The sequence below is a fragment of the Rhinatrema bivittatum genome, chromosome 4 (assembly GCF_901001135.1).
Source record: "Rhinatrema bivittatum chromosome 4, aRhiBiv1.1, whole genome shotgun sequence".
Taxonomy (NCBI): Eukaryota; Metazoa; Chordata; class Amphibia; order Gymnophiona; family Rhinatrematidae; genus Rhinatrema; species Rhinatrema bivittatum.
The window spans coordinates 377961092-377974891 of NC_042618.1; the positions used below are offsets into that span (position 1 = coordinate 377961092).

Here is a 13800-nt window from a genome sequence, read left to right on the forward strand (position 1 = left end):
TCAAACCCAGGGCTGAGGAAAGTCCCTTCTTGGCCTTTTGCCCGACATCGAATGGGTTTATGAAGGGGAGGAGGGTTTAATGCCCTTCCACCCGAGCCCCCTGGGGACATGACATGCAAGGATCACTGCTTGGATTAAACCTCCTGCTAACAAAAGTTATTGTCCTTTCATATTGTCATATTCATATTGTCCTAAACATAATGGTGCTCTTGGTTCGTTTTCAAGTAATGTGTCATGAATTTGCTCTCAAGTATATTGGTAACTGCTGTTTTTCTTTGCTTGCTTTACCAGGAGCACACATGTTGTCATCAAAGCTGAATAGTCTCTTTTCCTTTCCGTCTTTTTTTTTCCAAGAAAATACAAACCCAAACCAAATTCCCTGTTTTCTGGTGTGAGCCATTAACAGCATTATAATGATGTCTGGTTTTGTTTTATCCTAATCCCAGAACAAATTGATCTCTAAACGCTAAATTGGATGTAGGCTGTTTTGAAACCATCAAACATTTGAGATGCATTTGGCAGAAGTATTAATACAGATCCCCACAATTTCTAGCATGAATGATTGTACCTAAGGTGACGAAATACGGTACTTCATAGCTGCTTCTACATAGGATGATGGCGCCAATGAGAATGGATTTTACAATTCATAAAGGAAGGATCAAGCATAATTTTATGCGTTAAAAATGAAGACAATTATATGTTATCAGTGAAAAAGTGTTATGTTGGCCACTTTCATTTTAAATTCCTTATTCAGGGAATTCTGAACTTAGAGCAACATACCTGTCATACCTAAAGCAATATCTATACATTTAAGTTATTGTACTTCTCAGCCTTTACTCCGCTGGATGAATGACTCAGGATATTTAACGGAAAACCTTTCATCTGCAAGCTCAATCAGTGTGCATACAGTAACTCCCTCCTCCCACTGCTTGTAAAGAGGCTCACTGCAAGATTTGGTCCCCTTGTCTTCCTTCCAGATCTAATGCGCACCTATGGATAAATGAATAATATCTTCTTAGAAAAAGGTCCGTGATGAACAAGATCACGTAATGCATTCTGTTTAGGAGAAGACGACACCCCTCGTTGTTCATCTTGAGAGAAGGGCATTGCGAACTGGGTTTTTTTTGGGTTTTTTTTTAGCTTAGTGCAAATCACACAGTTGACAGAAATAACGTGCAAACTAACTTACAGCTGTTCCAGACCCACTGAATGTCGCTGGCTAGGCAATAGCAGGCACTTGTGAAGTGTCAGCTAGCACGTCGCTATTTTTATGGAGACAGCACGCACTCACCTTTTTATTTTCCTTGTTGTGCACCCGGCTAGTCAATGAAGCACTCTTAGGTAAGAAACTCATATTCCACTAAAGTTCTTCTCCCCCCCATCCAAAAAAAAAAAATGTGAACAAAATGAAAAAAAAAAAAAAAGCGAATAGTACAACAGACATCCCCGAACAGGAGCAGTGTGCAGAGAATTTCACACCTCACGTCTTTTTTCCCCCTAAAGTACAGAAACTATACTTTATGAGTAGACATAGAAAAATAGATTCAAGAACAACAAAGTAAACAAATTAAATACATTTTTTTACAGTTCTTATAATGTATGATAAAAGGTAATGAATTGACAAAACTTTATAGTAGATCCTCACTCCGATTTAATTTCAGTCTTCAGAGATAATTTCAGTGACACAGCATGGTTTCAGAAAGAAATGACATTTATTTGGTGAATATAAGCGAGTTGAACAACACTTTCTTTTACAGGATAGCAATGTGGCGAACACTGTATATCTTTACGCGTTCACTAAACATTAAATTACAGTAACTTTCTAATACATGCCCTCTGGTAGCTTGCGAGGATTTCATTTCATATCAAAGTCCTTAACCACATATCAATTATCACAGTCCAGAACATGCCACTCAAAATATGATTTACAAGCACTATCAAATGAGGATCGGACTGCATATTGAGAATACTGACCTATGCTTGCAACAATCACATTCACACATAACTGGACACACAGAAACAGCAGATACAGAGTGTATCATCACCTTGAGGTTTTTTTTTTTTTCCATAAACACGTTTAAAAGGTAAACTTAACCCCCATTTGAAAAGGAAGTCAAGGACTGCAGTTACGTGCATATTGAATACACAAAATCATTAAATACAAAATCAATGTTGTACATTTAGAGAGAGAATGTAGAGTACAAGCTTAAGTACAAAGTAAAATTGTCATATAATGTTGATCAAAATTTTGTTTTACATCAGCATATTAGGAAACAAACCACCAGACACTGCTGAAATAAAATATCTCCCCAACATCACAGTGATTATTTTAAACCCCGAGATTCTTAGTGTATTAAAAGTTTCTCCATAACTTCAGGGTATCATACAAACTGAAAAAAATCTGTAATTTGTAGCTTCTGTATCCCTGTTATTTTGATCAAGTAAAATCAACAGTCCCTCTCGCCAACCCAAATAACATACTCGACATCTGTGACAACATTGGCACATACATATACATTATCTACATGTTTTTTATTTTTAAGACTTTATTGTTCAGAATTCAATTTTCTACTTCAAGTAATCAGTTGAAAGTTAAGGTATGATCTAACTGCGGATATTAAAATCCTTACTAATAACAAAGTCAGAATTTGCTGTCTATTTCCAAGTGCAACGTTTGTCATGTGTGCTAAATACTGCCTCAGGAACCTTGCTAAGTTTTAAAAACAAAGATCTAAGATTCAATTGATGGATAAAGGACAAACTATTTTAAACTTGAATAAGCTCTGAGATATATAATTTATTGTTTTGTTTATTAAGATAACAGCATGACAAACGAATGAAATGTCCATGTAACATTTTACATTGACTAAATGGACTTTCTGGTCAACAATCAATGCTTAAAATCTATTTTCATATCTTTATAAGGATGTTCAAGATTAATTGCACCATCACACTTTAAAATAATGTGGTTCTACACTCACTTCAAACTTTGGAATATCTATTTGTAAGTCCATACTTCCACAGTAGCAAAAAACTACAACCAGGATTATTTTAAGGCCACTCATGCTTAAAATTTATTTTGTCCTTTAAAATGCAGATATTCCACACCAGCTTACATGGAAGTACATCCCAATTCACAAGAAAGATGCATCATTCAAAAAAAAAAAAAAAAAAAAGAAGAACATCTACACATTTGCCGGACTGAATACTTCTGTTTATGAAGTTGTAAAATCCCTTTGAATTAGGGGTAGAATAGTTATCTATCTATATATCTATATAGATATATATATAGATAGATATATAATGAAGTCATACAATTGGATTATTTTGATTCTTGGCATGTGCTTTGGAAAGCTCATCTTTCCAGGAATTTTAATATCTACTATGCAGATAATCTACATAAATAATGTCCATTCATAGGAGGTATTTTCCTGTTTTGCCCGCCCCACTGTTTCCTAGTATTTTGCTAGTTTGGGGTTTTTCCTATGGAAAACAATGAATACTTCATACACAGTTTTCACAACATTTCAACCTTAATGTATTTATGAGTTGCAGCTATTATATTAAATACTGTGCCTGCTTTTAGATGGCAAGAGGTTGATTAAAAGTAAGAAGTATGTGCATGTATGCAAATACACTCATGTGCTTCAACCTTTTAGCACACAAACAATATAAATATATAAATTATTCATTACCATGTTAGATGCTCCATGCATTGTAAGAGACACACACCATATTTTGCTAAGTTTAATCTCTGCCAGTTGTTCACTACCAAAAAAATTGATTTCATTTCCAACCTGGCCCAGAGCATAATACTTGGACAAAGGTCAAAATGCTATCCTTAAACATGGAGGAGTAAAGGATTGTTATCTATCTGAATAGCACACAAGGTGAAAGATATGTGACAGTACCCTTAATCAAAAGCTTTCTAACACCATTTTGATAATCTAGTGCACTGAACATGCTATGCCATTCTGAAGTAGGCAGAATCAATTGAGATGAAGATATTTTGTTTTAAAAGCCCTGAATTGCACAGTAAAGCTCTAGTGAATAGTCATTTACCTAGAATAATCTGATAAAAGCATTTTAAGTGAATGCCAATAATGCTTGGATATGGAAAACATTCAATGTGAGATTTTTTATTTTTTGCCAATATCGTAACTCTTTCAAGACACTATTGGTAGGATGTAGGTACTGGCCTTGTATTTTCTCATCAAAGAATTTGACTTTGTAATAGATCATCATGCATGCCAAACTTCTTCTGTCTATGAAATGGAAATTCATCCTCAATTTTTAAGATCCACTCCACATTCTGATAGTTGTGACTTGAGATTTATGCAATAGATTATCAGAAATTTCGCAGTTCTGCATTTGTTTTTCTTCTTTCTTCAGCTCTTCTGATAACTGTAACACATAAGATTATTCAGATTTGAGAAAAGTCAAATTGATCAGCAGGTGATTTCTTTTCTAGTCTGCTGAGCCAGTTCAATACTAAAATGGGGTTAATTTTAAAAAGTTGAAGGTTATAACTTTTTTCTTGTACTTATTTCATGCAATTATGACTGGCTTTCAAGAGTTGAATTCCTTTCATCCTGTCAGTGCAAAATTATAAAATGCATAACTACAGAAAGGCTTGCAATACTGGTAATTAACTAGAGCTACCATGACTTGCCCAATTAATTCTCTCAGCACTCAATGAATACACCTACACAAATGATTCAACTGGAATGCTAAAGGCTGCAGCTTTATTGAGTCCTTGACTAGGGCAACCTAACCTATGTATCCAAGCCCTGCTAGTCTATAGGTACCCAGGAAGAGGGTCTCTCTGGACCCATTGGCCTGTCCAAAGCAAGACCATGGTTCAGGTGGGGGAAAAACTTGGCCCAAGCTTTAAGGGACAGCCTGCCCTGTTCAAGCATGACTATCAGCCATCTTGGGCCACAATATGACTGCACCTGGTGTCATGAGCCTGCTGCCACACAGGACAATAGGTCGACCCCAGCCATGCTAGTGAGAACATTTAATATAGCTGACATTCTCACCTTATGAAACATGTCCCCCTCCCCACCCAGCTTGGGTACCTTGCCCAAACTGTAACAACTGACACCCTCAAAAGGCAAGACTGCAAGAAAGATATAGGCATGTTTAAACAATTACCTCAGCTTCAGAAGCAATTAGCCCAGCAATCTGTATAATTTAATACATTAATCTTCTGTCTACACCTCAAATATGGAAAGCCAAGACAAGTTGGGGGTGGTAGGGAGGGTGGGAAACTTGTAGCAATCCCAACACAGGATACAGAGGCTGGGCAAACAGCAGCACCTCCTCTTATCCTCCCCACCTAATATGCCTGCTAACCAATGGGGCCATAGCCCCTTGATGGGGGAGTTGACCCTAGCCAGCTGCATGGGCTATCAGTCAGCACAAGGACTGCTCGGCCTAGTGGCCTACCAGAAGCAGGGTGGCTGCATGTCCCCACATGTTACTGTGCACCAAGCTAGAAGCTCTCCTGTGCTGATTTACATGGCTTGATGACATCACCTTTTTGCCCTCCTTTGTGGTGAGCCAAGCAGAGGGGGCTGATAGTGCATGGATGCCCCAGTTACTAATGTTATCCGTGCAGGTAACATGGTGCTGCCCATATACTTAAAGAAGTTGACTCACACATTTTATACAGTTGCAAAATGAGGTTATTGGCTAGCAATGCTGAAACTAGTCAATCCTATTGGCCAATTTGTTAATTTCTAATGAATTTATCACCACCCAAAACATGCAATTGCATAGGTAGTTGGATAAGCCCAACAGAATTCTATTTTCAAAATGGAGTCCCTTAAATAATTGTGCCATTCTGTTACCTCTGACTTTAGCATACATATTTTAAGAGCTCAGTTTTATTAGTGTATCTGCCTGAATTTGGAAACTGAGCACATTATGAGAAATAAATATACATATGGCAGCAGTAAAGGGTGAATTTTCAAAGGCCTGCATGCGAAAAAATTGAGACTTACGCACGTGGCCGGGCCCTGCGCGCACTGCATGCATTTTCAAAAGGGCCTGGCCATGCTCATGAGTCCCGATACGCTCACAAGTGCCGGGCCCTGAAAAAGGGGCAGGTCTGGGCGGGACAGAGGCCGACTGGGACAATGGCCATTAGTCGCTGACCTGGAGAAGCATACGCCGGCAGCTGGCCGGCACGCAGAAACTACTTCTGCTTGGGAGGAGCAGTAAGTACAAAAAAAAAAAATTGGATAGCTAGGTAGGGGTTAGTGGTCGGGCTGGAGAGGGGAAAGGAAGGTTAGGCAGAAGGATAGGGAAGTTCCCTCCCAGTCCGCTTCTTAATTGGAGTGGGCTGGGTGGGAACTGGGGGAGGCCCGATTGCGTTGCCGCGCATAATTTACTAAACTTCACTCCCCCTGCGTGCGCTGATTTTATAACATGTGTGCGCTGGCGTGCGCATGTTTAAATCTGGGGGCTACGCGCACATGTGCACCGGATTTTATAATCCACGCATGCAAGTGCGGGCGGTGTGCACAAGGGGGGATACTTATGCAATTTCCATGTGGACTGGGAGAGAACTTCCTTACCCCCTATCTAATCTTCCTTCCCCTTCCCCTCAACCTACCCTACCTTATTTTTTTTTTTTAATTAAGTTTATACTTCTCTGGAGCAGTAGTAACTTGTGTGCGCCAGCAGGCTGCCGGTGCGTGCTTCCCCGGGCACAGTGGCAAATGGTCGCTGTACCGGCTGCCTCCAGCCCCACCTCTCCCCGCCCCTTTATCTGGGCCTGGTACTTCAGCATGTAACGGGGGTTACGCACGTGGCCGGGCCCCTTTGAATATGTGTGCGGCACGTGCATAACCCCTATTTTTTTACGTGCGCAAGTGATTTAAAATCTGCCCGAAAGTTTTCAATATTTATGTCACTAATATAGTTTAAGATGAAGCTATTAATATCCATCTGAAACTACTAGCTAGACAAAATTTATTACTAAGGGATAATGCCTTATCAGTTTACAGTCTTGAAACTAGAAAAAAGATGGGGTGATTAGCATCTGGAATCTTGTTTATGCTTTTTAATTGAAAAGTTGTTTAAATCAGCAGTGAATATTAAAAATATATGCCAAGAAAATAAATTTCTGATGTGACAGAAGAAATTACCTCAGCTTCCAAAATTAGTACCTATCATGAATGTTGCCTTTCTTCAATGAAAAATATTTTAACACAAAAACAAACGTTTGTCACTTTTCATAAAAAAATGAAAATCAATGTTCTTGAGGTTCTTCTATTTTCAATAGCACATACTATTTGATTTTAGAAACATAGGGCCAGATTTTAAGAGGTATGCGCGGGCGTACATTTGTGTGTGCAACCCAGCGCGCACAAATGTACGCCCGATTTTATAACATGCGTGCGCATGTTATAAAATCCGGGGTTGGCGCGTGCAAGGGGGTGCACGCGCCGAGCAAGGGGGTGCACGCCGAGCTCTAGGGGAGCCCCAATGGCTTTCCCAGTTCCCTCCGAGGCCTCTCCGAAATTGAAGCAGCCTCAGAGGGAACTTTCCTTCCGCCCCCTCCCTTCCCCTACCTAATCCGCCCCCCAGCCCTATCTAAACCCCCCCCCTCACTTTTGTTTAATAAGTTGCGCCTGCCTCTGGGCAGGCGTAGGTTGTGCGCACTGGCCGCTGTGCTGGATGCCTCTGTCCCGCCCCGCCCCTTTCACAAAGCCCCGGGACATTCGCGCGTTCCGGGGCTTGCGCACATCACTGGGCCTATGCAAAATAGGCTCGGCGCGCATAACCCTTTGAAAATCTGGCCCAATAAGACCAGTTAGGTGAGAAGTCTAGAACAATATTATTTACATACTATTAAATAGTAAATGTGCAATGTGAAACCTGTGCTTTAATGTTTGTAGGGTTTCAATACACTTTTCAAACTTAAATGAATATTTAGACAAAATTCTTCTAAAACCTACAAAAGCGACTTGGGTACAACTTTTCCAGACAAAAGCTCGAACAGAGAACAACATTATTTCTGCAGAGCTAGTTAGTAGATCGTTACTAGTTCTATCCAATAAAATACTGCAAATTCTTTTATGAAAATTGTAATCTAGAGCATGGTTTATCAGAAAAATATGATAATGTTTCACAATTCAGGATCTATCCCTAAACATATGAGCCTCAATTCTGCAAAATTCTTGAGCAGAGTATATGGTAGAGATTTAGAGATTTTGGACCAGTGACACTTTTGGTCATGCTGCAAAATAAATAAATTGTATAAGCTCGGGTGATATTTGATTCTGTCCCAAAGAGATGTTCTCCTCTGCCTAATTTTTTTGCATGCTTCCAATTTTGTAGAATAAAAGCCAGATATTTAAACCATGAAATTCAATACAATGGCTGTAAAAATATTTGTCAGCTTTATTTCCCAACCTTGCATCATAGGTTTAAATTTTCATGATGCACCTTACCTTACTGGTTAACTTCATCTTGAAGAAAAGTTTACATATAATATAGTAATATAGTGGATGATGTCAGGAAAAGATCAATCAGTCTCCCCATTATTTCTACACTGCTAAGGATATATCCCAGCTGCCAGTCATACAGCATGGCCGCCTGCATGATATCACTTGTAGCCAAAACAGTATTTGTTCTCCTCCTTCACTGTACTCCACTCTCCTGGGTAGCTGAGTATGCATGATCCCTTTCTTAGCTCCAGGGTTAGTGCTAGGATTTTTGCTGCCTGTGCGAACAATAATTGTGCTGCCCCTATCCCCCCAATCCCGACACAATTTTTTTAAATGCTTAATTATTACATTTAAAATATTTATTCATTGAAATGGATATCCTGCCAATTCTGTTCTATCAGCTCTCGATGGCAAAGAAACAATTATCATGTGGCTCCTTGTCGTTGGCTAACAGGGCTCAGGGACTCACTTGGGTGTGCTGGGGACAGACTGCCACCTATATTCCTGGTGTTCTTTCCTGAATAAGGGGGAAGATTCAAGGCTCTAGACCTTTCAGTAAAAAACACACTGCACACAGTCAGCTGCTGCTCAAAAAATAAAAAACCTTTCACTGGTTAACTTGGTGCAGGCAAATTATCTTAGATCTGATAGTATCCATACAGTATGCAAAACTCCAAAAAACACTCACAGATAAAGTCTCTGGTAAAAACCACATACATTCTAGTTATTATTATACTCACAGCTTGCCAGACAGAGCCAGCTGCTAATTCATTCTTCCAGGGTTTCTTCACTTTTTTTTGCAACTAGGAATCCTGTGTGTCTCATGTCTTCTTGAAGTCTGTTACCTGTTTGCTCTGGGAGGGCAGTTCAGGCATTCATCACCCATACCATGAAAAAATAATTCCTGGCATTGCTTCTGAGTCTACTGCTTCAAAGCCTTATATCATTATCTTGTTCTAGAACTTCCTTTCCAATGAGAACGATTTGATTCTTGTGCACTCTCAGGGTATTTGAATATCTATACCATATCTCCCCTCTCGTGCCTCTCCTCTAGAGTATACATATTTAAATCCTTAAGTCTCATTTCATAGGATCTCTAGTGCAGACCCCACACTATTTTGGTAGCCCTTCTCTGGACTGCCTCTACTCTGTCTATATCCTCCTGAAGGTAGGGTCTCCAGAACTGGATTTAATAGCCTATATGAGGTTTTACAAATGACCTATAACTCTCACTATACACCCTAGCATTCCTTTGGCTCTAACCACTATGTTATTGCTCAGTTTCGCTAATATCTACTATTATTATTACATTGAAATTCTTGAACATTACCATCCTTTGCTCTCTTTCCTGTTTTGTGGACAACTCACCCCTCATTGAAAACTGTTCTCTCTGATTTCCTCACCCAAAATGCATAATTTTGCATTTAGCTGCCAAGAAGTTGGCCACTCTTCAAGCTCTCTTGGATCACTTTTCACATTGTCTGCTCCTTCAGGCATGTCCACACTGTTGCAAATCTTATCATTTGCAAAAACACCCCCAAACTTTCCTTTCTAACCCCTCTACCATATCACACACAAAGATATTGAACAGAAATCGTCCTAGGACCAATTACAAGGGCACTCCACTCATGAACTTTCTTTCTTCAGAATGAACTCCATTTACCATCATGTTCTATTACCTTTCAACCAATTTCTAATGCAGTCAGCCACCTTAGAACCCATGCCTAGACCATGCAACAGTATCAAGAGCTTTGCTGAAATCTAAGTACATCTCATCCAGCTCCTGCCCTCACCTAATTTTCTAGTCACCTTATAAAAAAAATCATCTGATATGATCTCCCATTAGTAAAAACTATGATGTTTCACAACCTGCTGTCTTCAAGATGCTTCACTATTTTTTCCTTCAAAAAATTCTCCAATAATTTTCCCCATCACGGACATCAAGATAATTGGCTTGCAATTTTCAACCTCTTTCCTATTACCATTTTTATTCATAGGGAGCAGGGCCAGAGGCCTCCAACACAGCGGCCATTTGCCGCTGTGTCAGAGGATTGCGTGTTGGCAGGCTGTCTGTGCACGCAACCTGTGCCTGCCTCCAGACAGGTGCAAAAGGTTTGCATCAATTTGGAGGGGATTAGAGTAGGGCTAGAGGGGGGAAAGGTTAGGGGAAGGGTGGGAAGGTTAGGTTAGGGGGAAGGGAATGGGAGAAGCCTGTGGGCATTGGTGTGCGCAAGGTGCACTAGTGTGCACCCCCTTGCGCACGTCGATCCCTGATTTTATAACTTGCGCGCGCCTGCGTGCAAGTTATAAAATCAGGCATACATGTGTGCGGGCTGGGTAGCGCATGCAGATGTACATCTGTGCACCAGTTTGAAAATCTACCCCTATCTTTTTTTCCATTCATGCCCTTGCAGCCCTGACTGCCTTTCCCACCTCTTTCAGCTTTACCAAAAATTGTTCCATGTGCTCCTTTTTCTGAGAACTTGTACACATTTTGAATGCAAATTTTTTGTCTTTTCTTTTTCAACCACCTCTTTTGAAAACCATAGCGATTTCTTTTCCTATTACTTTATTTACTTTCATAATATAAAATTGGTTGCCCTACAATAGTTCCTTTTAGTTTAGCCCACTGTTCTTCTATTTCACCTAAATTCTTTCACCCTGCTAATGCCTTCTTAAGGTACTTCCCCATTTTACTCAAGTTGATATTTTTGAAATCCAGAACTCTGAGCTTTGTATGACTCTTCTCCACTTTAGCTATTTACCACAGAGAATGGTGTCTCAAATATACAGATATAATGTTTTTGACATATCTATTTATATATGTGATAGAGTGACCCTATTTCCTCTTTTTAGCCTGGTCTACCTTAAATCCTACAGAGAGAGAGAGAGAGAGAGAAAGGGCTCTGTGGGTGGGACCCTGCTGGGATGGGGATAAGAGTGTAAGCCCAGCTGGGATTGAGAGGCCCCGTGTCTTCAGGAACAAGGAGCTCCTGACCCTTTCTAAAGGTGTGTTGTGAGTACACTGCAAAGAAAGGCAGTCTACCCTTATGTTGATTTTCTGTTTATCTTAATAAAAGTTAAGATTACATTAGAAAAGGCTGGAGTTAATGTGGTTTTCTGCTCCAGCCCAGAAGATTTGCTCGGTCATCCTCACATATGGTGTCAGGTCGGGGAGTTTTTTAAAGCTTGGCATAGGAAAAATAACCCGTCTCCATGGGGAGAATAGAAAGAAAACAAAAGTTTATGTAACCCTCCCTAGGCAGGGGGCTGGGACAGAAGAAAAGTGCTGCTAGGGCTGGAGAGCACTGAAGTTAAAGCTTATTGGCTCAAGGAAGAGCACAGAAGAAAAGAAAAAAGAGGAATTGCCTTTAAAACAGAGAGTGGTCTGTGGGGCCTGGAGGGAAGCAGGTTTAGGTTTATAGCAGACAAAGGAGACAAGCTCCGTCTAGAGTTAGGACTTATACTCAGTGAAGTTAATGCCTAAAAGGCAGGGATTTTTTTTATTTTTTACCTTTGAAAAAAAAACCAACTAAAGAAAAAGAGAAAAGCAGTGGTGCATTGTGGCTGGAACAGGATGTGGCTCCAGCAGAAAGTGAAACTGCTAGTGGGTGTACAGTGTGTGTGGCCCTGTAAGTAAAACTGTCAGAAGTGCTATATATGGGAAACAGCCTGGGCAGTATTATGGAAAACCTGGAGGGGAGCCCTGTGAGTACACTGTAGGTACAGGTGCAGCAAAAAAAAAAAAAAAAAAAAAAAGCCAGACAGCTTGAAAGAAGTGCATAGCCATGTAATTTTGCATGGTAGGAGATCCCAGCACTCCAGAGCTAGATGGAAAAGAGATGGAGTGTGGCAGCTAGAGAAGCAAGCAAGTCAGGGGAGCCAGAGAACCCACTCCGACAGTCAGAGAAGTAAATACCTAGATAGGCTAGATGAAGAATGCCTACAGCTGCTGGGTGAGAGACAAGATGCTAACAGCTATGTTCTGTGTGGTGAGTGAATTGTGGCAACTCGCCGAAAGACCAGTGGGGGAAAAAAAAGAAAGAAAGATTGTTAGCCTGTCAGTTGCAAAACTGGAAGTAGAAAAGGAGAGAGTGTAAAACAAGCGACTCAGATACAAGAGGGCTCAGGATGGAGCTTAGCAGATGGCCCAAAAGGAGGTGCTACAGAGGAGCCAGTTGGTGGCACTGCAGCTAACACAGAGAAAGGCGCTGTGGGGAGCCAAGAAAAAGCCTCCATTGAGAGCCCTGAGATGCCACGGCAAACCTAGAGGAAGCACAGCAGTGGAGTAAGTCACCGAACTGCAGCTCAACCCTTCAGTGGGACTCCACTCCAGAGTTTAAAGCAGTAATGGGGCTAAAGCCAAAGCAGACACTGAGTGGCAAGAGCCCACAGAGGAGAACACAATTGAGCAGGAGGTGTGCCAAGGGAATAATCCTGCAATGATTGTGTTTCAGGTATCAAAAAGCTCAAGTGGAGCTTCATAGTCTCACCTGAAAAAGGCAAAACAGAGTGCCCAGAAGGGGGTGATTTTGCATAGCCTGCTGGTTGCAGCACCAACTGCCCTGTGGAAGGTAGTTTGGAGGAGCCATAGAGTAGAATAATAATGCTCGGACTGATGGGTCCAAGTTGAGAGGGGTGGGCAAGTGATGGAGTGACCCAATTTCCCCTCTTTAACCTGTGCGGGGGACCATGCATTAAGCCTGGTTCACCGTAAATCCTACAGAGAGAGAGAGAGAGAGCTCTGTGGGTGGGACCCTGCTGGGATGGGGATAAGAGTATAATCCCAGCTGGGAGCGAGAATCTTCTGCGTCTCTAGAAATAAAGAGCTCCTGACCCTCTCTGAAGTTGTGTTGTGAGTATACTGCAAAGGTAGGCAGTCTACAGGTATGTTGATTTTCTGTTTATGTTAATAAATGTTAAGATTACATTAGAAAAGGCTGGAGTCAGTGTGGTTTTCTGTTCCAGCTGTTGTGCTGATGGTAGACCCTTGGCCCGAGGTGGGGTTGGCGCTTCCTGCAGGGCAAGCCCTATGGGAGCCGACTGGAGCTTTGCCAATACCAGCCCATGTTCCCCTTATGTTGAGCCCTCGAGTGCTGGGGCTGAGTGGACTTAGGTGGGCCTCCGTGAGACGACTCCCAGTTGATGTAGACAAGGGTACACCAGAAACCAGCAGAAATATATGAAGGACGAGGACGGTCTGAACGAGGCAGGGTTCCAAAGACCCAGATGCCAACAGGAACAAAGGAGAACAGGGGGCGTCCAGGTAAAGATAGGCCGAAGCCTGAGGGGCAAGGTCCGTAGGAAGGCGTGGGCCTTCCATGGCCAGGACATGTAA

The 13800-nt window shown here is 41.3% G+C and overlaps 1 protein-coding gene across 4 annotated transcripts in view; it reads right to left on the reverse strand.

The window, feature by feature from the left end:
• Nucleotides 1–1700: 1700 nt before the first annotated feature.
• The window catches only part of ERC2 (ELKS/RAB6-interacting/CAST family member 2), a 1638183-nt gene continuing 1626083 nt past the window's right edge, over nt 1701–13800 (reverse strand). For all 4 annotated transcript variants that reach the window (XR_003856601.1, XR_003856602.1, XR_003856603.1 and 1 more), the window contains one exon: nt 1701–4404. The gene's annotated coding sequence lies outside the window, so the exon portion shown is untranslated. The remainder of the gene's footprint in view (nt 4405–13800) is intronic.